This window comes from Myodes glareolus, chromosome 17 (genome assembly GCF_982192425.1).
Source record: "Myodes glareolus chromosome 17, mMyoGla1.1, whole genome shotgun sequence".
Classification (NCBI taxonomy): domain Eukaryota; kingdom Metazoa; phylum Chordata; class Mammalia; order Rodentia; family Cricetidae; genus Myodes; species Myodes glareolus.
In genome coordinates this window covers 48,515,763-48,537,656 of record NC_142042.1, presented here as the reverse complement: position 1 = coordinate 48,537,656, position 21,894 = coordinate 48,515,763, and the positions used below count along the sequence as shown (strand labels likewise).

Below are 21,894 nucleotides of genomic sequence, written 5' to 3'. Positions count from 1 at the left end.
AAGGAAACTTCTGCCGTGGATTTACATGCAAGTTTGGGCTAAATAAGGAATTGCTGAGTCTGCAGATATGCCCTTAATAAATCATGGGGACAAGAGAGATAGTTCAACAGTTAGGAACATTGCTTTCTCAAGGACTAGGCTTTGGTTCCTGGAACTCGCATGGAGACTCACAGCCATCTGTAATTCCAGTTCTAGGATATCCTCTGCCTTAATGGATGCACTCAGCGGCTCATGCATCCACGCAGGCAAACATCATATTTATAGGGTAAAGTTTCAAACAATTTGAAAAAATTATGATGCAATGTCTGTGGACTGTTCCCAGATATAGTATGATTGTGGGGGGGGGCAAGACTGATAAACACAGGATAGAACAACAATGGACTGAGTCAAACAAGGCTGGTCAGTGAGCATTATAATATAGAATATTATAATATGTTTCATTTCATATCTGTGTGGTGCGGGACTTTACACCTCAGTCTTCATGGTGGCTTCATGAAAGTTAATGGAACAGAAATGACTGTAGATCAGGAACTTAAGGCAGCAGAATAATTTTCTAAAAAGATACATTTATCCTTACTTTCTGTGTTTGAAACTTTACCCTATTAATATGATGATTGTTTGACTTACTGATACTTGTAGCTTTATTTATTTATTTATTTATTTATTTATTTATTGCTGTGGAGAATTTTACCACAAACATAGTGTTTGGGTTATTTTCAAAAGTCCACTCTTCAAGCACACTGCTCTTATACACACACACACACACACACACATTTTCTAATATAGGTTTCTTACACAGCACTGAGTTTTCAATGTCCATGTGTGTGCACTTGTGTGTGCATGTGTGTGCATGTCCAAACACATACCTTGGGTTGTAAATAAATGTTTCAACCTGACCCATTGTACAAATTGAAGCAAGATGGCTCAAGGGGGCAAAATCTCTTTCCAGGCCATCATGATGACCAAAGTTCAGTCTCTGGAACCCACAGTAGAAGGAGACAACAGACTCCCACAGCACACACATAGACCAATAGTAAATACGATTTTATTTCATTTTAACGTTTCATTTTACCTTATTTTAGAGACAGGATTTCTCTGTGCAACTGCCCTGGCTGTCCTGAAACTCACTTTATAGACCAGGTTGACCTTGAACTCATAGAGATCTGCCTGTCTCTGCCTCCCGAGTGCTGGGATTAAAAGCCTGTCTTGTAAATACAATTTTGCAAGTTAACTGAAACAAAGATTTTGTGAAACTCACATTTTCTATTCCATTTCATTAAGAAAGTCCTCATTCTGATTTCTGTCACCAAAAAATAAAACGCGCTTTTCTAACTTGTGGGTCTCAAGATGTTCAAGGGAGGATGTGGTATAAATTCTGGATTTCCCTGGGTCTTCCCGTAGGAGCTTCAGCAACTTTGTCAATAATACAGGAGCCAAAAACACGCCTGTCTTCTCTGAAAAGAAAATCAAAGGACAACTGGACAGACTTCCTGCTGCTGGGGATGATATGGTGATGGCCACAGTTAAGAAAGACAAACCAGCCTGCAGTGGTGGCACATGTCTTTAATCCCAGCACTCAGGAGGCAGAGTCTGGGCTATCTAGTTGTGGTTTCACTTGTATTTCTCTAGTAGCTAATAATGTTAAGCATGTTTTCATTTATTTATTTTCCATTTGGTGAATCCTTTGGCTCAGGGTTTTCGTCTTTCTAAAAACTCAGGCTGGGGTTCCTTACTATGGCGCTATGAAAATCCTTTATATGCTCTGAACGTAAGTCTTGAGAAATGTTTAGATTGATGGGCATAGCTGTATCTCATATGTTTATGTGCATTCCTATATACATGACTTATGCGTATTTCTTCCAGTCTTTAGTTTGCCTTTTGCATTCTCCTAATGCTATGTATGAAGAACAAAGGGTTTTAATTTTATTCCAGCAGCATATAAAGTAACTACTACACACACTGTGGCCAAACCAACTACACATTCAAGGGCACATCATTCTCTCAGTGTTTTGTTTGCTTGCTGAGACGGTGTCTGTCTATGCTGCCCAGGCTGGTCTTAGACTTCTAGGCTGAAGCCATCTTCCTACTTCAGCTTCCCCAGTGGCTGGCAGTGCAGGGACATGCCACCAAGCTTGGTTTCTTTTCATTAAACCAACGGAGTTATCCCATAACAGATATTCCAGCAACTAGTTCATGCCTGCCTGTTAGGAGTAGAGGCACATATAATTACACACAGAGAGAGAGACAGACAGACAGACAGAGACACAGACAGAGAGACAGAGAGACAGAGACAGAGACAGAGAGAGAAGGAGAGAAAGAGAGAAAGAGAATTTCTTGCCAACTTTCTGCCTATTGGTTGGTTTTTTATTTTTAATTTAGGTAACCTGAAGACCATAACCCCTCTTGGGCTGACCACAATGACACCTGTAATTTCAGGGTTTGGAAGGTTAAGGCAAGTAAGTCTTGAATTTTAGGTCAGCCGAGACCACACACATAGTGAGACTTTGTCTCCCAATAAGGAAAAGAATACTTACTTTGGACAAACTATCTTTTATTATTTAGAATTCTACTTCTGTAAGATTTGAATTTATGAATAATTTGTAAAAACAACAACAAAACAAAAAACAATACATTTCAAAAGCCCTGAATCTTTATACATCCTTCAGAACACAGATTAAGAACAATATTTCTATGAGAATGAAAACCAGTGGCACTGTCTTCAATAAACACCTTTAAGAGTTCTGTTTCTAATGCCGGGCAGTGGAGGCACATGCCTTTAATCCCAGCACTTGGGAGGCAGAGGCAGGTGGATCTTTGTGAGTTCGAGGCCAGCCTGGTCTACAAAAGCTTGTTCCAGGACAGGCTCCCAAGCTACAGAGAAACCCTGTCTCCGAAAAGGAGTTCTGTTTCTTATCTGCATGTATGGAGAAGAAAGTGTGAGAGTGCATAGGCACAATTCTCCAGGCGTGGACAAGTGAGTGCACGGGCGCAATTCTCCAGCCGTGGACAAATGAGTGCATGGGTGCAATTCTCCAGGCGTGGACAAGTGAGTGCACAGGTACAATTCTCCAGGCGTGGACAAGTGCCATCTCCTGGGCCCTTGTATTGTAATGAAAATCATGGCGATAATTGTATGAAGCAACGATTTCAATATTTCCATTGTTTTCTGGAATGAGACAGAGAAAGCATTCTTACATAAACAAAGGCGTAAAGTATGAGATAGGGGTATACCGATGATAAGTGAATACTTCCATCTACCCGGGGAAATCAGATGGATGAAAGCCAAGTGGTAGGAAATAATCTTGACGTGACACTTGAGGGTAGAGGCCCTAAATGAGAAACGCCTAGATTGTACTGACTACCCACGGCTTGGGTCGGTTGGTTGGTTTTTTTTGAGACAGAATCTTACTATGTAGCCTGGGTGGGCCTCACACTCGTGACCCTCAGTCTCCCATTAAGTTTAAGCTTTGAGCAGAATGTGTGGCATTTAGATGAGACTGGGCGCTGAGCTGGCTCTAGGACTAAGTGCTCCGACTTGTCACTAGAGGGTTCTGTTCTTCAGTAACTGTGTTTCCTTTGCAAAAGATGCATTTTTTCTAATCTAAAGAATGGGGCTGATAAGAGTATCTACCACGAATAGCTATTGTGGAGTTTAAATACCACAACACAATGCACAGTGTGATGCCTAAAACCTAGCAAGTGACAGCTACCAAGTGAGTCTACAAGGCTAAGCTGCAGAGTGCAGAGTAAGCTAAGCGAATGGCTTTTCCTTCCCAGCTCGGAGCCAGAGCCTGCCAAGGTTGAGGCCAAGGATACTTCAGGAAGCAGAATCTCTTGGTGGGAAGATGTATCCCTGAAGTGAAATTAGTAAGATTCGGAGGCCTCTCTGCCTGCAGGTCAGGGCTGTGTCATTCTCGCACGGCCGTATTTGTACACGTCAGTCAGCGTTCTGATACACTGTGCTATTTTTAAGCCCCGAGGTTTGGGTATTTTGCCATGATGCCATCATTTTACACATCAGCCAGCAGCTTCCTTTGCTCACACTCTTCCCCCTCCATGCCCTCCTTTTCACAAGAACCCTTACTCTAAGCCCCATCCCTCTCTCGTTACCACCAGGCCCTAACTCCTCACCTCTTAAAGATTCACCCTCCTCCACTACACTCTCCTGGCAAAAAGACCAGCAAGGTCCAAGCTCAAGGAGGCATCAAAGTAAGAAATCCACCCACAGGGGATGGGGAAGAGTCAGACAGTAGTTGTGACCCCCTATCTTAACCCCACGAGAGACCATTTCAGTCAGAGACAGTACTCCTGAAATCCCACAGGAGAGTTCGGGGAAGGGAGAGGGAACTGGTCAGAAAGCAGAACTAGCAGTGTCCTGATGGTATTTTGTACTGACTTTCTAAAGTGTGTTTTTGTTACTGTTTTGGATTTTGTGTGTGGTGGGGGACAGGGTCTCATGTCACGGAGTGTCATCTTGCGTTCCCCCCTTCCTTCCTGTCTTCACTCTCAAGTGCAGGGGTTAACGGCATGTACCACCAGGCCAGGTTCATAATGCTTGCCTTCAAATGTGTTAAGTGATATTTAGGTTTTAATTTAAAAAGTATCAATGCTGGACATGTAGAATATATCATAATAAAGTCCGGTGCTTTAGTGTCGCAGAGAATTAAAACAGAAGCATCACTAATAGCATTCCAGCTACATAGTGAGGGAGGAACCCAAAGGTGACATTAAGCGTGAGAGAGTTGAGGTCAGTTACAAAAATAGGAAATGTTATTAGGGTTAGAAACATTATCCCGAGGGCCAGAAAAGCGCTTACTAAGCAAGCCTAGTGACCTGAGTTCAATCCCTGGAACCCACATAAACGTGGAGGGAGAGAACTGACCCTACAAGGCTGTCCTCTGACCGCCACACACAGCTGTGCTACGTGCACACCCCATCATGTGCACACACAGCTGTGCTATGTGCACACCCCATCATGGACACACACAGCTGTGCTATGTGCACACCCCATCATGGACACACACAGCTGTGCTGTGTGCACACCCCATCATGTGCACACACAGCTGTGCTATGTGCACACCCCATCATGTGCACACACAGCTGTGCTATGTGCACACCCCATCATGGACACACACAGCTGTGCTATGTGCACACCCCATTGTGTACACACACAGCTGTGCTATGTGCACACCCCATCACGTGCACACACAGCTGTGCTATGTGCACACCCCATTGTGTACACACAAAAACATAAAAATACAAAAAATTATCCTACCCTGTACGGTATTGTGGTGTAAGGTGTTATGACCAAGAAAGCAAACAGCAAACCTCTTTTTCTTTTCTTTCTGGTTTTGAAAGAGAAAGTGTTTGCCTTTAATCCCAGCACTGGGGAGGCAGAGGCAGGCTGATCTCTGAGTTTGAGGCTAGCCTGGGCTACAGAGTGAGTTTCAGGGAAACCAGGGCCACACAGAGAAACCCTGTCTTGAAAAGTCAACAGAGAAAGAGAGAGAGAGAGAGAGAGAGAGAGGGAGAGAGAGAGATTTGGTTTGTTTTTTTTTTTGTGCCTACTTTTGGTGTTAGCTTCAAATAGCAAATTACTGCATTTCATTTAGTTAAATGTTCAGTTTCAGACGTTTTAAAAACCAGTGAGCTTACTGCTGATCCATATTTCTCTACACAAAACCTTTCTTCTATTGTTGCTCCAAATCTGTTTGAACCAGAAAACCAAGCGGACTCATCAAAATTCTATCAATGCAGACTCTTAAATGAGCTTCAGCAAAGAAAGCACCCGATTGCCTCCTCTAACTGAAGAACCCGAGAGTTTTCATGACGACTGTCTCTAAGGACTCAGATCACACCATCAGGTCCCAGTTCTCCGCCTTTCCGTGTGGCTCTCTGCCTGTTTCTCGGTCTCTGTCTCTCTATTTTTATCTTCCTCTTTCTGCTTGGCTTTTCTCTCTGCTGGCCTCATTTCCCAGGTTACCCTCCCCGTGGTGGCCCGCATTAGTCTGGATTTACGCCATTACATGCCGCCCTGCCCCAGTGCTGAGGGATGAACCCAGGACTAATCATCTACCACTGCATTCTATCTGCAGCCCTGTTGTCCCCCAGGAGTGCACGCTACCTACCTGACATGCTAGGGATTGAACCTAGGGCCCTGTGTATGCATGGCAGCCGAACCACCTGCAACTGCTCACCTCTGATCCTAACATGTCCGTGAAAGCTTTACACGAAGTTCTGGGTAGGGCCCCTAATGGCCCACTCTGAGCCACAGGCTTCAGAATCAATTACAATGGCCTTATGGGTGACACCAGTCTCTTAAACCCTAGAAAACTATGGGGCTGGAGAGATGGCTTAACAGTTAAGAGCACTGACTACTCTTCCAGAGGACCTGGGTTCAATTCCCAGCACCCGCACGGCAGCTCACAACTGTCTGTCACTCCAGCTCTAGTTTCACTTGCACGCAGACACAAATGCACATAAAATAATAGTTAAATAAACCCGTGGAAACTGAATGTGAAAGAGAGCTGGTTTACTGAACCCCAAGGTTCCTGTGAGGGTCAGGTTTGGTCAACGTCGGGAATGATACTCAAAACTAAGGAAAGCATGGCACTTGTGATAAGAGATATAGGCACTGTGAACTCTGAGAGGGTCCTGAATGCGGTGTTCATGCTCCCTTGCTGGGGTGCTGGGGTGCACTATGTTCCCTGTGCACTTCCTGCCAGGAAGCTCCTTTACACCTCCATGCTCAGTGTTTCCACCCGGAAATGATCAATTAACTCAGCCAGCTGATTGGAGCCCAGCTACGTGTCCTCCCTCTACCTCTGTATTGGTCTAACCTCTAGTCACTTGGACACTAATCACTCAAACAAACACATATTTTTTTTTTTCAATTTCTCCTGTCTTGGCTGTCCTGGAACTTGCCCTGTAGAGCAGCCTGGCCTCGAACTCTGAGATCCACCCGCCTCTGCCTCTGAGTGCTGCCACTGGCCTGCTTGACCACTTTTACTTGCTGTTCTTCCTTACCTATGTCACGTTTTCACCGTTTTGGCCCCACTCTGCCAGATTTCCTGCCTTGTTGAAACTACATGAGCTCGACTTTATTTGAGAAAGCAGGGGTAGATTTTTTTTTTTTTTTTAGTCTATTTAATCTGCAAAACCCAAAGATACTCTTTGAAGCCTCATTTTCTGAAACCAAGAATATAGTTAAGGGAGAAATTTAGGCTGTCCCTCCCCACTGCTTCCTCTGTCTCTGTAAAATCTCTGCCTTTTGAGGTTCTTGTCACTGATCCAGTCGGCTCAGCTCTCTTCCCAGTGCCGTTATCTTCCAAACTGTTGGCCTCCCCCCCACCCCGTTCTCAGATAATCGTCAAGCATGCTTCAAACTCCCAGCAATTCTCTCGTCTCAGCCTCCTACCTGTTAAGATTTCCAGATGTGAGTCACCAAAACCAGCTCACCATGATCATCTGCTTCTTTTGTTTGTTTGAGACGGTCTCCTGCGGCTCGGCTGGACAGGCAGCTGAAGATGACCTTGAAAACCTGACCCTCTTGCTTTTATTTACTGAGTGTAGGGATTACAGATGTCCACCACCGCACCAAACCCATGACAGTAAAGAAAATATGTGTGGGCATTTTGCTTGCATGTATGTCTATGCATGTGTGCATCCTGCATGTCTGGTGACCATGCAGGCCAGAAGAGGGCATTAGGTTCCCTAGAACTGGAGTTCCAGATGGCTGTGAGTCATCAGATGTGCTAGAAACCCAATCCAGTGCGCTTAACCTCAGAGTCATTGCTCTATCCCCGCTCATGACTCGCTGCTATCTGCTAATGACATTTCAAAGGAATTTTTACCTTGATATTATCTTACCTAAAATATCCTAACCAGACTCCTGTGATTTCACCCAGGTCTGTCCAGTCAACTCCTGTCATTTTCCCATGTTTGGGAAGCTGCAGATACACTGGATTCTCTACTTCCGTGGCGTGTCAAGCTTTTGTGCATGTGTGCCTCGTGGTATCCACACGCACAACTCCTTACTCTCTGAACACTCTGCGCCATCTTTCCATCTCCACTTCCTGTGTGGCGAGAGCTACTCTGTGACTAAGACCCAGCCGTCCCCTCTTCAGGAAGTCATACATTTGTAACTTCTCCCCTGAAGCAAAGCAGTTAAGTACAGTATGAAAATACAACAGAAGCATCACCAGAGGAGGAAATATTCATCCCTCTGTGAGCCAGGAAACAGCACCAAAGTAGAAGCCGGAGCGCATTCTGGGACAGAGGCAAGAAACACAAATGACCCAAGCCTTGGGCACTCCCGGGAGAATAGAGGGAGGCCGTGGTGGGCAATGTGGTTGGAAATGGTTTGCATGCTGTGGAAAGAGGTTATGCAGAGACAGGGTCCCTCACAAAATGGTTTTATGTAGAGAATAGATATAAAGAGACATCAACCAGAATGCTATCACACTGTGGTAGTGGGGGGTAGGGGAGGTAGAATATCAAAATAGTCCAAGCAAGTGATCATAACTGAATTGAGGTGGAGATTGTGGGGATGAAGAGAAGATAGGAACTATTTTGAAAGGTAAACTAAGCAGAACTTGGCTAATGTGCAGCTCAATCTAGTAGTCCAATCATACATCCAATAAGTCAATGCACATATGAGATAATGCCTACATTATTATAAACTTGGGAAAACAGAGCAAAACATGCTGAGACGCAAGGCAGGAGGCTCGTGAGTTCAAAGCCAGACTGGGCTACATAACAACACGTTGTCTCAACAAAGCAAAATATACAGAGCAAAGTAATAGAATAGCAAATGGAATGCATATTTTAGATAGACTGGTTCCCCAAAAGGTGGCATTTCAGCAGTAACCGGGATGAGGTGAGGAAATGAGCCAGGTGCACATCCTTCTGTCAGCACAAAGAGCCAGCACAGATCCAGAGGCAGCAGTGAACCTGTCCTGCGGCTCAGAAACAATGCAGCTATGGTAACTGAAGCCCTGAGGAAAGAAAGGGAGACTAGGAGGAGAGCCTGGGTCACCAGGGCCCTGATGTCCTGGGGAGAACTTTGAAGTGTGAGCTGGTTAGTTTTGTTTGTTTGCTTTTTTTAAATATGTGTAATTGATATAGTCTTGGATCATCTAAGAAGAGTGAATTTCAACTGAGAAAACAATAACGATTGATGTCGGAGAGCCCACACCAAGCACAGTGACATGCCCGTGCAGGCAGTCCTGGGTGGTATAAGAAAGTAGGCTGAGCACAGCTTGGAGAACAAGCCAGGAAGCAGCCTTGCTTCTGCTTTAGTTCTTGCTTGACTTCCCTATGTGAGAGACTACAACTGTGAGCTCAAACAAAGCCTTTCCTCCCCAGGTTGCCTTTGGTCTTCTTATCACAGCAGCAGGAACCCGAGACAAAGTAAGATGTTAATGACACCTCCTTATGTACTGCAGACTGTATTGGACGAGGAGCAGAAGCAGTGGCCAGGCAGGAGGAAGGGCCATGGGAGCTGGGGGCTGGCTCAGTGGGCAAACAGCCTTCTGTAAAAGCACAAAGACGTTAGAGTCCTAGAGCCCTGTATAAGGCAGGCGCCATGATTCAAGGCTGAAACCCCAGACCTGAAGCCCAGCAGGAGACAGAAAAATTCAGAGTGCCCTCTGGCCAGCCAATCCAAAAGAAATGGCGAGCTTTGCCGGTGGTGGTGGCAAATGCCTTTAATGCCAACACTCAGGAGGCAGAGGCCAGAGGATCTCTGTTCGAGGTCAGCCTGGTTCAAGCTAGTACCAGGATAGACCCCAACGCTACAGAGAAATCCTGTCTCAAAAGGAAAAAAAAAAAAAAAAACAACCTGAAAACCAAAAACAGACAAACAAACCAAAAAGGCAAGCTTCAGGTTCAGTGAGATGTTGTCTAAAAAAAAAACATGGAGAGAAAGTGAAGACAATCTGGCTTTACACACACCTACACACCCACCTTCACACACATGTGCACACACATTTTTTTAAAAATAAGGAATCTAATTAAAAGATGATGATGACTCAGGTGAGACTCATGGTCAAGGTCGTGTGAATTCATTAATCAGATTTGAAGTAGAAGGCAGGGCCGGTAAAATGTACTAAAGGGATCAATGAAGATATCATGAAAATGAAAGACTTTGTAGTTCCCCAAAATTTCAGGACTGAGTAACAAGACGAATGACAAAACCGTTACTGTATTATATTTCTCACTGCCATGACGTAATGCCCCACAAAATCAGCCTAAGAGAGGGAGTATTTAGATTAGTTAGTTTAATGGAAAAGAAACATCTACTTTCCAGATTTTGAAGGCTCATACCACAAGACATATTGTTGTCCATTCTGTCTCTCCTCCAGCCCGGAGCGCCTCCCCTTCCCTGGGTGTCATCTCCATCTGTCGGAGTACCACATACATAGCTCTATTAGCACTTACTTCACTGTTTATGGATCTGCTTCTCCAAACAACATCCAAGTTCCTCCTCCCACTCCCCCCTCACAAGACCCCTGCTATTCACCACTGTAACCAAAGTCTTAGCCCTACGCCCTGACAGAGACATCTCAATAAATGGTGCAAGGGACTGGGGGATGGGACGCCACAGACAGAGTAAAATATAAACATTAGAAAGTGTGAACACATCTTTTATGCCTTTCTAAAAGCGGTGTATACATTGGAAAGAATTCATTGGTGAAGCCATCTGGAGCTTTCTTTGTAGGGTGGTTTAAATTATGAATTTAACTTCTTTAGAATATAAAATTTTCTGTTTATTCTGGTGTCAGTCCTGATAAGTTTTGTTTTGTAATACATTTCCAATTTCATGTGACTTGTCAAATTGGCACAGAGTTGTATATAGTATCCTCATATTTCTAATGTGTATAGGACCTATAGTGATGTCACTTTGTTTATTGCTAATATTAGTAATTTTCTCATTTTTTTCTCAACTAGTCTTGACAGTATATTCTTATTCCTCACTACCTTAGAAGATTATTAAGTTTTGTTTTTTTCAGGGTTTCTCTCACATATTTAATAAATAAATATAATGTTTATGTGGTTTTGTTTCATTGGTTTCTGATTTTCTTTTAAAATTTTCGTTTAGCATTATTGCTGTGTGTGTTTATGTGTGGGCTACGGAGCATGTGTGGAGGTCAGAGAACAACTCTGGGAGCTGGTTCTCTTTCTCCACCGGAGTTACTGACAGATGCTTCTGGGGTAGGGGGAGTCAGTTTTCTCTAAGGGTGTGGCCTCTGGTAGGTTGACCATGCTCCAATAGATACACTCACACCTGTGAGTATATAAGTACTCCACAAATTGAATTACATGGGTTATTAAAAGGAAAAAAAAAGACATGAGGTTGAGAGAGTGGAGAAGTGGGGGAGTGTTGGTGGACCTGGGAGGAGTTGGAAGAATAGTAGGGGCAAATTATGATCAAAATAGTCTCAAAGAAATAATAAAATAATACACTAAAATTGAAAAATTGCTATTACTTTCTTCAAATACCCCTCTGAAATTTAAATCTTATGTGCAGTTCCTAACCAAATCAGAACATTAGTTGGGCCCTAAGTCTTTCAGGAATGAGCCTGCTTTAGTAAGCTCATGTTAAGTCCTTGGCTAGGAATAACTCAGTAGGAAGCACGGTCTCAGGCGCAAACACATTGATGGATTCTGAAAGCCAGCATCCAGTTTAACCAATTACCTGTGACCCCGCAGGAGACGATGTGCATGGTTTATTTTCATATACGTCACAGTCGCTACCCACAGATCTCCTCCCTCAGGCAGGTTCTGAGAAGCCTTCCCAAGTTCCCACACATTTCTCTTCCTAAAGGGAAACTTCTAGAGCAAAGTTAGTGATATTAACTATAATAATTGATCTCAGACGACACAGCTGATAGTGTTTTTCTCTCCTCTATGACCGACTCTAATTCCCTAGCCCTTAGCACCATCTTAGCAGGTCTCGGTGAACTATGGGACAGTTCAGATCTTCTCTGGTTGTATTTGTTCCATGTGCTCGCGCAGTTGCAATAGGCCGTAAGAATAACAGGGGACACCTAAAAGTATCACCTGGGCTTCACGCTGGTCTGTGTCCTCTGTCGTGACAGTGACACCTCTTCTTACTAACTGGTCACTTGACTTCAGGCGTCTAGAGTGCCCCTGGAGCAGTTACTGCTTGTAGATCAACTGGACACTTGCTGTGTTTGCTCATTAGAATGTAGTTCCATTGAGGACTAGCTCAGCCAAGCCCAGATTTGGGATATTAGAAATAGTGGGTCTCTGGTAGGAGAGGTAGGTAACTGGGGCTGTTCCGGTATCCAGTCCTAGGTTAGTGAGCGTGTCTCCTTTTCTCACTTGGGTCATAACACACATTCCACATCCTGATTCTCCTTTAGAGTTGCTTTTGAACTTCACTCTCGCAATAAGAAAATCACTCTAGCTCTCTGCGAGGTGAGACTCTTTCTTGCATGGTATGGCATGGCCAGTGGATTCCATGGGCCTACTCACCTCAGCTCTTTTATCCTAAAGCATTGCTTCACAGTGTGCTATGCTCGTGGGTTGGGAATACCATATGCTCCCTGACGGTGGGAGTTACGGTAACAGTCCTACCTGAAGATTTGTGGGTAGGAAAAGAAAACCAATACCCAGAGCAGGTGATACCCACTGTGAAAAGGGACCACTATCCCCTCCAGAAGAAAGACAATCCAATGTAGTCAACCTGTCACTAATATCACTATATTATTCAAGTGGTTTCCTTGAGTAATAGTGCTGTATTAGGGCCCAGAGTTGGCCTCCAGTTTTACTAAGTCTTCATTACTGTAACTAATGCCTGAGAAAGAAAGGTTAACCCGAAAGTCAGCCATCTTAAATGTTAAGTGAAGCATACATTAATCTTCTTAGAGCCTCCTTCCTTTGTCTTCATATCCAGTCCTAGTCCCTCAAGAGGGAAAGGGAGAGGGAGAGGAATGGAAATTGAGAAAACAAGTGCGTCACGTGACTACGGAGGCTGACAAATCCTCAGATCTGTAGTCAACAAGATGGAGACCCAGGAGAAGCCATGTATAATTGATTCCAGTCTAAATTAACAAGAATCGGGAGGGCCAATGGCTTAAGTCTGAGTCTGAAGACTGGAAATCCTGAGAACTAAGAACAGCTCATGTAGCTAGCCTTCTTCTTGGATTGTTTTTGGATGACCAGCCCCCAAATAATGACACAAAGACAATATTAATATGAAAGCTTGGCCTTTAGGCTTTCCCCCCACCAGCTCTTAGAGCCCAAATTAACCTGCTTCTACCAATCTACATTCTGCCATGGAGCTCAGTTACTTCTCCTCTGCATCATATGTTCTACTTGCTCTGCATTTCGTTGGTGTCTCTGCAGTACCTAGATTCTAACCCTGAGTTTCTCTCTGCCTGGAAGTCCTGCCTGTTCTCTCCTGCCTAGCTATTGGCCATTCAGCTCTTTACTTAATCAATCAGAAGGTGCCGATTATCCATCCCACAACAAGTTGGTGTTTCAGTTCATGCCTAAAGGCCTGAAAAGACAACGTCTCACCTTAAGCAGCCAGGAAGGTGCTCCCTCTTATCAGTCTTTTTGTTCTATTCAGGGTTTCCACTCATGGGCGGAGGCTCACCATTGAGGAAAGGCAAAGTGCTTTACCGAGTCTGCCAACTCAATGCTATCTTACTCACAAACACCCTCACAGACTCACCTAGAACAGTCTTTAATCAAAGAAGCTGGGAACTCAACAGCCCAGTCAAATTAACACAAAAGTAGGCGCCACAAGTTCCAACGTGCATCTTTTCACACCCCCGATACTTTCAGTAGAAAGCTCTACTGGAAATCATGGCCAAAGTTGGGGAGGCGGTCTCTAACAAACACCAGGATCACTTGGACATTTCCACTGCTTCTCTTGCCAGATCTTGCTGGTCTTTATGGTAATTGAACCGCATAGGATCTGGTGCCTAATTAGCACCATCTGGCCTCCATTATATGGACGGTGGAGTGATATCATTCCCACAATTATGAATGAGTCCCAGCTCTGTCGGGGACTCTCCAATTGACAGCCCCATTCAGCAGAGACCTTAGTAATACTGTTGCCCTATTACCTGGGTATTTTTAGTGGCCTGAGTAAGGGTGTTCCTTTTGGACTCTTCTATGAAACAATGATCTGATTTTATATAAAGTACTGATTTGTGTACAGCAAATTTTCCTACATTGCTGTTTATTCCTCTGTGAGGTATTGGGGCAACTCAGACACATCTCTACTTTGTTCAGCATTGACCATGATTTCTCCAGGCTTCTAGGATGACCCAGCAGTGACTTTCAGTCCCTGGTCCTTGTTAGGGTATTAAACCCTCTGTCTGAAGAAGTGCCTCCAAGTCAGTGACTCTTGTCTAGTTTTATATCCAAGCCTCTTTGATCAAGCAACCTCAAAATTAAATGATATTAGAATAGTCCTTTGTTTTCTGCACATTAGTTAACTCATTTAGCTCTGTGATATAAAATCTCCTTTATCAGGTCCCAGCTAGGTTTTGCTTGGAATAAAATCTGGTAGCCAGGAGAGGAGGTAGAGACAACTGTGTGGCTTTTTGTGGGAGAGTGACTCTGTAGTTCCTCTTATTATGCTATTGTAGAGAGGTAGACGATCTCTGCCACCTTAGAAAGTACACAAGACCTGCAGTGCAAGTATCCTAAGGATGCCCACCTAGATGCCCCATCCATTGCTTCAGTGTCTGTTAGTTTGTTTGTTTTTTTTCCAATTAAGGGTCTAACTCTGTAGCTCTATGACTGTCAAGTCCCACATCTGTGGCTCATCTGTGTCAGTTCTTCAGTTACAAGGATAAAATGTCTTGGTAAGCAACTAAAGAGAGCCTCAGTCTTTCAAACGTGGTCACTCACCGAAGAAGACTCTGGCTTTTCCATTATCCTTCTTTGGAGTCTGGTTAGCAGCAACCAGACAGCGATGCTGTCCTTATAAGTATTATCTTCCAATAGATTTGAAATTCCTGAAATTATACTTGCAAGGGCTTTCCCTCTGCTAGCCTTTCTCAGTGGTAAAGCCTTTAGCAAGTGGGCTGCCACCTTGTGCTGGGAACCATTCATCTTCCCACTACTTAGCACGGCATCCTCTTCGGTGAGCAGGAGTGAAAGGCATTAAACTTTTGTGTTTTCCTGGATCTCTTCTACCACTGGTGTTAGTCTGGGTGCACCAATGAGCAAATAGCAAACTGAAACCTGACATGTGTGCTGATTTCCAAAAGCTGCCCAAACAAAATAGTACAGGGCAGGGGGCTGGGACAACAGAAATTTGTTGTGGAGGCTAGATGTTCAAGGTCAAGGTGATGATGGGTTTGGTTTCTTCTGAGGTTTGCAGAGAGCCATCTCCTCGGCTTATGGTCACACAGTCATTCTCCTCTGTGAGCATCTCTCCCTGGTGACTCTGTGTGTATCCAATTCCCTCTCTTTCTAAAGACGTCAGTCAGAATGTAGAGGGGCCACCCTAACTGGCTCCTTGGAAGGCCAGTTTTAGAAGCCCTATATATATCCAAATATAGTCACATTCTGAGTTATTGGGGGCTGGGGTTAAATTTTGAGAACTCAGTTCAGTTTGCAAGTTCTAAGACATATATATATATATATATGTCTATACAAGATAAAAGGGAAGAGAACAGAAAATTCAAGAGGCTGCAGCCTATGATCCAAGCCTGACTCCTATGACGGGCGGAGCAAAGCACTGGGCAGCATGAACATTGGTTACTTGCCCTCAAGCAACAGCCTCAAAGGCATGGAGCCCCCGGTGTATACGAGTTCTCCCACTATGCTCAGCCATCAGCCAGGACGGCCAGCTACTATTTCTGGAGACACTTGCGAGAATTAAAGCTAGATAAAACTCCCAATAGCCTCGCATTAAAAGTGGCTATTTTTAAATATTCCTACAAAATGATTGAGGTAAAAAAAAATTCTCATATAAGGAAGCAGCCAAATCTAAAATGTCTTTTTATGTAAATAACAAATTGTAGCTGCTAGAGATAAATGTGGGCAGATGGATTTGCAGAACATAATATTTAAGAAGAGCAAAGAGACTTCAATTGATTTGAAATCACTTTTAAAAATTCCCCACATATTTCCTGCATTTTGCCCAGGAATGTCTAACATCAAGAAATCCTGTTATTAACAAAGAACTCTAATTCTCTAATATTTATTGAGCAATCAACTTCAGAAACTATTTACTTCCTGTGGAAAGGCAAGGTTTCTAGACCATACTTGGAAAAGTAACATGCTTTATTGTAACACAGTTTAGATCTTGGGCTATATCCATAAAATAATTACAATAACATTCAGTTAAGGGGCCCCTTTCCTTTCTTTGGAAAAATGTCCAAAAAAGTACCAAAATGTTTAAGAATTCTCATTCTGCGGATGAACATGGAACTTTAATGTCTAGATATTTCTCCATGAAGCAACAGCACTCACAGCTGGCAGTATTCCATTTACAAAGGTTGTGCCTAACCTCCTAGCTAGGTTTCTCTTGTGTTAAAACACCATGGCCAAAAGCAACCTGGGGAGAAAAGGGTTTATTTCATGAGGAGAAACCAGAGTAGGAACTCAAGGCAGGAAGCCAGAGGCAGGAGCTGAAGCAGAAGTCATGGCTGGCTCAGCTTGCTCTTCTATATACCTTGACACTTGATCAGGGATGGATAGCACTGCTCATAGTGGACCGGGCCCTTCTGCATCAATCAGTCAAAAAGTGCTCCACAGAAATGGATGCTTTTTCTCAGTTGAGTTTTCCTCTTCCCAGACAGTCCTAGCTTAGGTGAAGTTGACGAAGAGCTAGCCAGGACGCTGACAAACTTGTTTGCTTTATTTAGAAAACACTTTAAAAACGAAAAGTGACAACATGAACTACTGCACTTTCTCACTTTACTTCAAGTCAGGGCTGGGCATGTAGCTTGGTGATAGAGGATGTGCTTATGCACAGTCCTGGGTTTGATACCAGCATCGTCAAAACCGGCACGACAAAAGCCTTCTATTTCTCCAAAACACACATTAATCTCTGTGTGATTACAATGCTTATTAGCTCTTGTTTTTTTTTTTTTTTTCCTCTCTCGATGTATCAATCTAGAGTCTCTGTGGCATACTGGGTAGTAGAGGGAGTACTGACCCTCAGAAGACTCACATTTCAATCACTTCCCTTTTTAAACTTTAAACTGTAAGATGCAATTTACCTGTCTAACAATTATTAAATGCATGTGTCAGTGGCATTAAGAACATTCGTGTTATTGGATTGCTATTACCACTATCTTTAGAACTTTTCTTCTAGAAAACTCTGTGTCCATTAAATTATGACTCTTTACGTCTGCCTCCCTATCCTTGGGAACCACTGTTCCTTCTACGACCTGACTATTCTAGGTACCTCATATAGAGAGAATTGTATATTTGGCTTTTGGGGTCCTGCTTACCTGCTTAGCACTTTTTTTCTCTTACCTCTCCCCAACTCTCTGTACAGTGCTGGGGATCAAACTCAGGGACATTAGGCATGCTAGGAAAGTGCTCAACCAATGAACTATACCCCGGCCTTACCGAAAATACCCAAGTTGTAGCAAATATCAGTTTCATTTCTTTTTTAAAAAAAACATCTATTTAAACTTATTTTATAAAATTATTCTAATTTATTTATAAAATTATTATAAGTTTATTTATAAAATTTATTTATTGGTGTGAAGACATCAGATCCCCTGCAACTGGAGTTACAGACAGTGTGAGCTGCTACATGGGTACTGGGAATTGAACCTGTGACCTCTGGAAGAGCAGCCAGTGTTCTTAATCACTGTGCCATCTCTCCAGCCCGAGTTTCATTTATTTTAAAGACCATGTATATATGCACATGTTATCACCAACTAAGTATAGACAATTCTTGTTTGATTTTCGATGCCGAGTCTCATGATACAGTTCTGATTTGTCTAGAACTCACTTTGTAGAGCAGGCTGGCCTTGAACTAGTAGTGTGTCTTCCTTCCTCTGCCTTCCTAGTGATGGGATTACAGATGACTAAACACACCAGGCTTTAAAAAACAAAAAGACAGAAACCCCCAGGTTTTAAATTACTTTGCAAAGGCAGTCTCTCTATCTTCCACTATCTGCCCGGGTGTCCATTCTCTGCTTCTGTTAAAACCATGCAAAGTTTGAGGTGTTCTTCCTGGTTAAGTTTCAGAAACAGTCCCCATTCCCTTTTACTATGTGTCTTTATCCAAAGTTATTGAAACAGTAATACACTTTCTGGAAGCTATTTGAAAGTAAACATTTTGCAGGGTGTGGTGGCACACACCTTTAATCCCAGCACTCGGGAGGTGGAGGCAGGTGAATCTCTGAGTCTGAGGACACCTCAGTCTACAGAATGAGTTTCAGGACAGCCAGGGCTACACAGAGAAATCCTGTCTCAAAACAAAACAGCAAAAAATAAATAAAGGAAGGAAGGCAATAAAAATTTCTAGCTTACATGTAGTCAGGAAGTCTTGCAAGATGGGTAATGATAGGCTTTTAAAAAAGAATCCAAACTAGGGATTCTTCCTAATGGCATCTCTGGGGGCAGAGATATGTACAGTCCAGTGCATTTGAGCCACAGTGCTGGGTGCTTCAGGCTGCCTGGTTTGTTGCTGAGAAAGGTTCGGTATTTTATTTTAATTTAAATTATATTTTATTTATTTTGCTTATGTGTGGACACAAATGCCATGGTATGTATTCTCATTGTTGTAGTGATAAAGCACTCTGACCAAAGCAGCTTGGGAAGGAACGAGTTATCTGAATTATCCTACAGGTCACAGTCTACCACTGAGAGAAGTCAGGAACTAGAGCCGAAGCGTGGAGGAATTGCTGGTTTGCTCACTCGCCAGCTCATGCTTAGCTTGCTCTCGTACACAGCACAGGACCACAAGGCTAAGGAAGCTGGGCCTGCCTACATGAATTAGCAATCAGACAACATTCTACAGACATGCCTACAGGCCAGTCTGATGTAGGCAGTCCTTCAGTGGAGATTCCTCTTCCCTGGTGACTCTAGTTTGTGTCAAGTAGTGGACAAAGAGAGACCAGGCAGTGTGTGTGGCGAGCAGAGGAAAATGTGCAGAACTCGGTTCTCTCCTTCAACCACTGGGTCCTGGGGCTCAAACTCAGATTGTCAGAATTGATGATTGGCGCCTTTTACCACTAGCCTATTTTCTTCATCTCCAAGTTGGTAGGTTTGAGCCTATAAGAAAGTAAGGGTGAGGGGCTGGAGAGATGGCTCAGAGGTTAAGAATTCAGGTACTCCTATCTGAGTTCAACTCCCAGCAACCACATGTGGCTCACAACCACCTAGAATGAGATCTGGCGCCCTCTTCTGGCCTGCATGGATCCAGGCAGCCAGAACACTTTATAATAGTAAACCTTTTTTAAAAAAGAAAGAACAAAAACCTAACTTCTGCATGGTTAAGGTTATGTTGCCAGGCATTCCTTGGATTTACACACATTCCACCACCCCATACAAGTTCCAGACCTGATGATCCAGGGCTCAGGACCTGGGATGTAGACTGATCGTTCCTTTTTCTGTTACTTACGAAGAACCTTTTAGTCTGCCTCTTTCTGTCTCCTTTATTATTTTCCTGGGGGGGGGGGGGGCGGACACCTGGCTTAACTGCCAATGAAAGTGACTATGCACAGGTAAGACGTTCCGTGAAGCGTTACAGTGAGAAATGATGTGATTATGTGAGTGAGAGCACAGGCAGCTCAGCAGTTAAGAGCATCTGACATCTGCGTCTTCCTCCATCACGTCCCACTTTAGTTTTGAGACAGGGTCTCTCACTGAGGTTGAGAGAAAATCCGCTTTCCTCTTTACCCACAATCAGCTACCTGTGGATCCCCTGTATTGCTGGCATATGTGCACAAGCAAATTGCTCTAGAGGTACATTCTGTGAGACAGACATTTATCACTGGACTGGATATTAGGGATGAAAGGCTGCAAGTGCCTTACATCCCCATGTATTTGCTATAGTAAAAGTGTTTTCTTTTCTTTTTCTTTCTTTCTTCTTTTTTTTCTTTTCTTCCTCCTCCTCCTCCTCCTCCTCCTCCTCCTCCTCCTGCTCCTCCTCCTCCTTCTTCTTCTTCTTCTTCAGACAGGGCTTCTCTGTGTAGCCCTGATTTTCCTAGAACTCTCACTCTGTAACCCAGGCTGGCCTTGAACTCGGAGATCTACCTGCCTCTGCCTCCCGAGTGCTGGGATTAAAGGGACCATCACACCCAGCCCAAAATGGCATTTGTGTGTGTGTGTGTGTGTGTGTGTGTGTGTGTGAGAGAGAGAGAGAGAGAGAGAGAGGTGTAGGTGCCAGCAGTGGATCCCCTAGAGCTGGAATAAAAAGTGGTCATGAGAAGACAAGGAGGCCGAGAACTGAACTTGGGTCTTCTGAAAGAGCACACAGTGCTCTCTCTCTTTTTAATTTTTTTTTAAAATTTATTTAACTTTATTTTATGTGCATTGGTGTGAAGGTGTCAGATCCCCTGGAACTGGAGTTAAAGACAGTTGTTAGCTGTCATGTGGGTGCTGGGAATTGAACTTGGGTCCTCTGGAAGAACAGTTAGTGCTCTTAACCACTGAGCCAACTCTCCAGCCCACACACGGTGCTCTTAACTGCTGAGTCATCTTTCCAGCCACCGGAATGATGTTTTAATATATGTATAATATCATGATTAAGTTAAGCTAACATTCACTACCTCCTACCTTTTTTGATAGTTATCAAAATTGACCTTAGAAAATTTCAGGTATAAGATATAAACTCGTCACCCTGCTGGACAACATATCTCCACTAGGTATTAATCTTAGCTGAAAGTTTGTACTCTGACCACTCCTATCTCAACCCACATCTAGGACGCCCCCTACTCCCAAGATGGGTTCAAACCAGGGGTTTATGCTTGCTAAGCAAGTACTCTGCCACCGAGTTACATTCTTAGAGAGCCAGGACTTCTTAGTCGCCTATCTTTCTTTGATACATAATTCATTTACAATGTTTCTAAAAAGCTCTCAAGTTGCTTTTCTACCCTAAGGAAAAGGAAACAAGCTGAGAGGTGGTGGCGCACGCCTTTAATTCTAGCACTCTGGAGGCAGAGGCAGGGAAATCTCTATGAGTTCGAGGCCAGCCTGGTCTACAAGAGCTAGTTCCTGAACAGAATCCAAAGTTACAGAGAAGCACTGTCGGGTGGGGGGGGGGGGAGAAGGAGGAGGAGGAAGAGAAGGAGAAAAAGAAATAAACAAGAGGCATACATATGACAAGAAGATACTCATTCTTCATAAAAAAAAATTTAAAAAAAGGTGACTAACCTAAATCTCGGGTCTTGAGTTCTGATCTTTGGGTCTGAAACTTGGATAGCTAGGGTGTGGTGGGATGTGTGCGAATAGAAAGAGAACCTGGTAAAACAACCTTACCCGTGCAAGGATTTGAAAAACTTTCTTGCAGACCAGAACCTATCAACTTTTTAAACTCTTTTCAACAACAAGCCAGGCTGGCAGAGGCGCCGGACGCGCGGGTGCAGACTCCGCAAGGCGGCACACACACTCTCTGCTCAAGTCAAAGTCCTCAGCAAAGCCGGTTCCGGTGGCCACAGAGCCGGGAAGACCGCGAGGAGCTGGATCTGCGAGCGCGAGGAGGAAGAGCTGGCGGGACTTCCGTCACGATCCCGCCGACCCACTATCAATCCCAGTCTCGCCGCTGCCAATCTCTCACCACTTGCCTCGAGTCCCCGCGCCCTTAGCAACCACCGGCGATGGAAAGCGGAAGGGCGTCTTGGTCCCGCCCTCCCCGTGTTAACTCAGGTTCGTCGAGGAAGCGCGTCGGTCAAATCACCGCGGGGAGAATCTCGATCAGCCAATAGAAGGGAG

The 21,894-nt window shown here is 44.0% G+C and overlaps 1 long non-coding RNA gene across 1 annotated transcript; it reads right to left on the bottom strand.

The window, feature by feature from the left end:
- Positions 1-18,517: 18,517 nt before the first annotated feature.
- Positions 18,518-21,794, bottom strand: LOC146891245 (uncharacterized). Its single transcript, XR_014997633.2, has 2 exons — positions 21,442-21,794; positions 18,518-19,233 (listed from the first exon to the last, which is right to left on the bottom strand). It is a non-coding gene; the product is annotated as an uncharacterized LOC146891245 (long non-coding RNA).
- Positions 21,795-21,894: the final 100 nt, after the last annotated feature.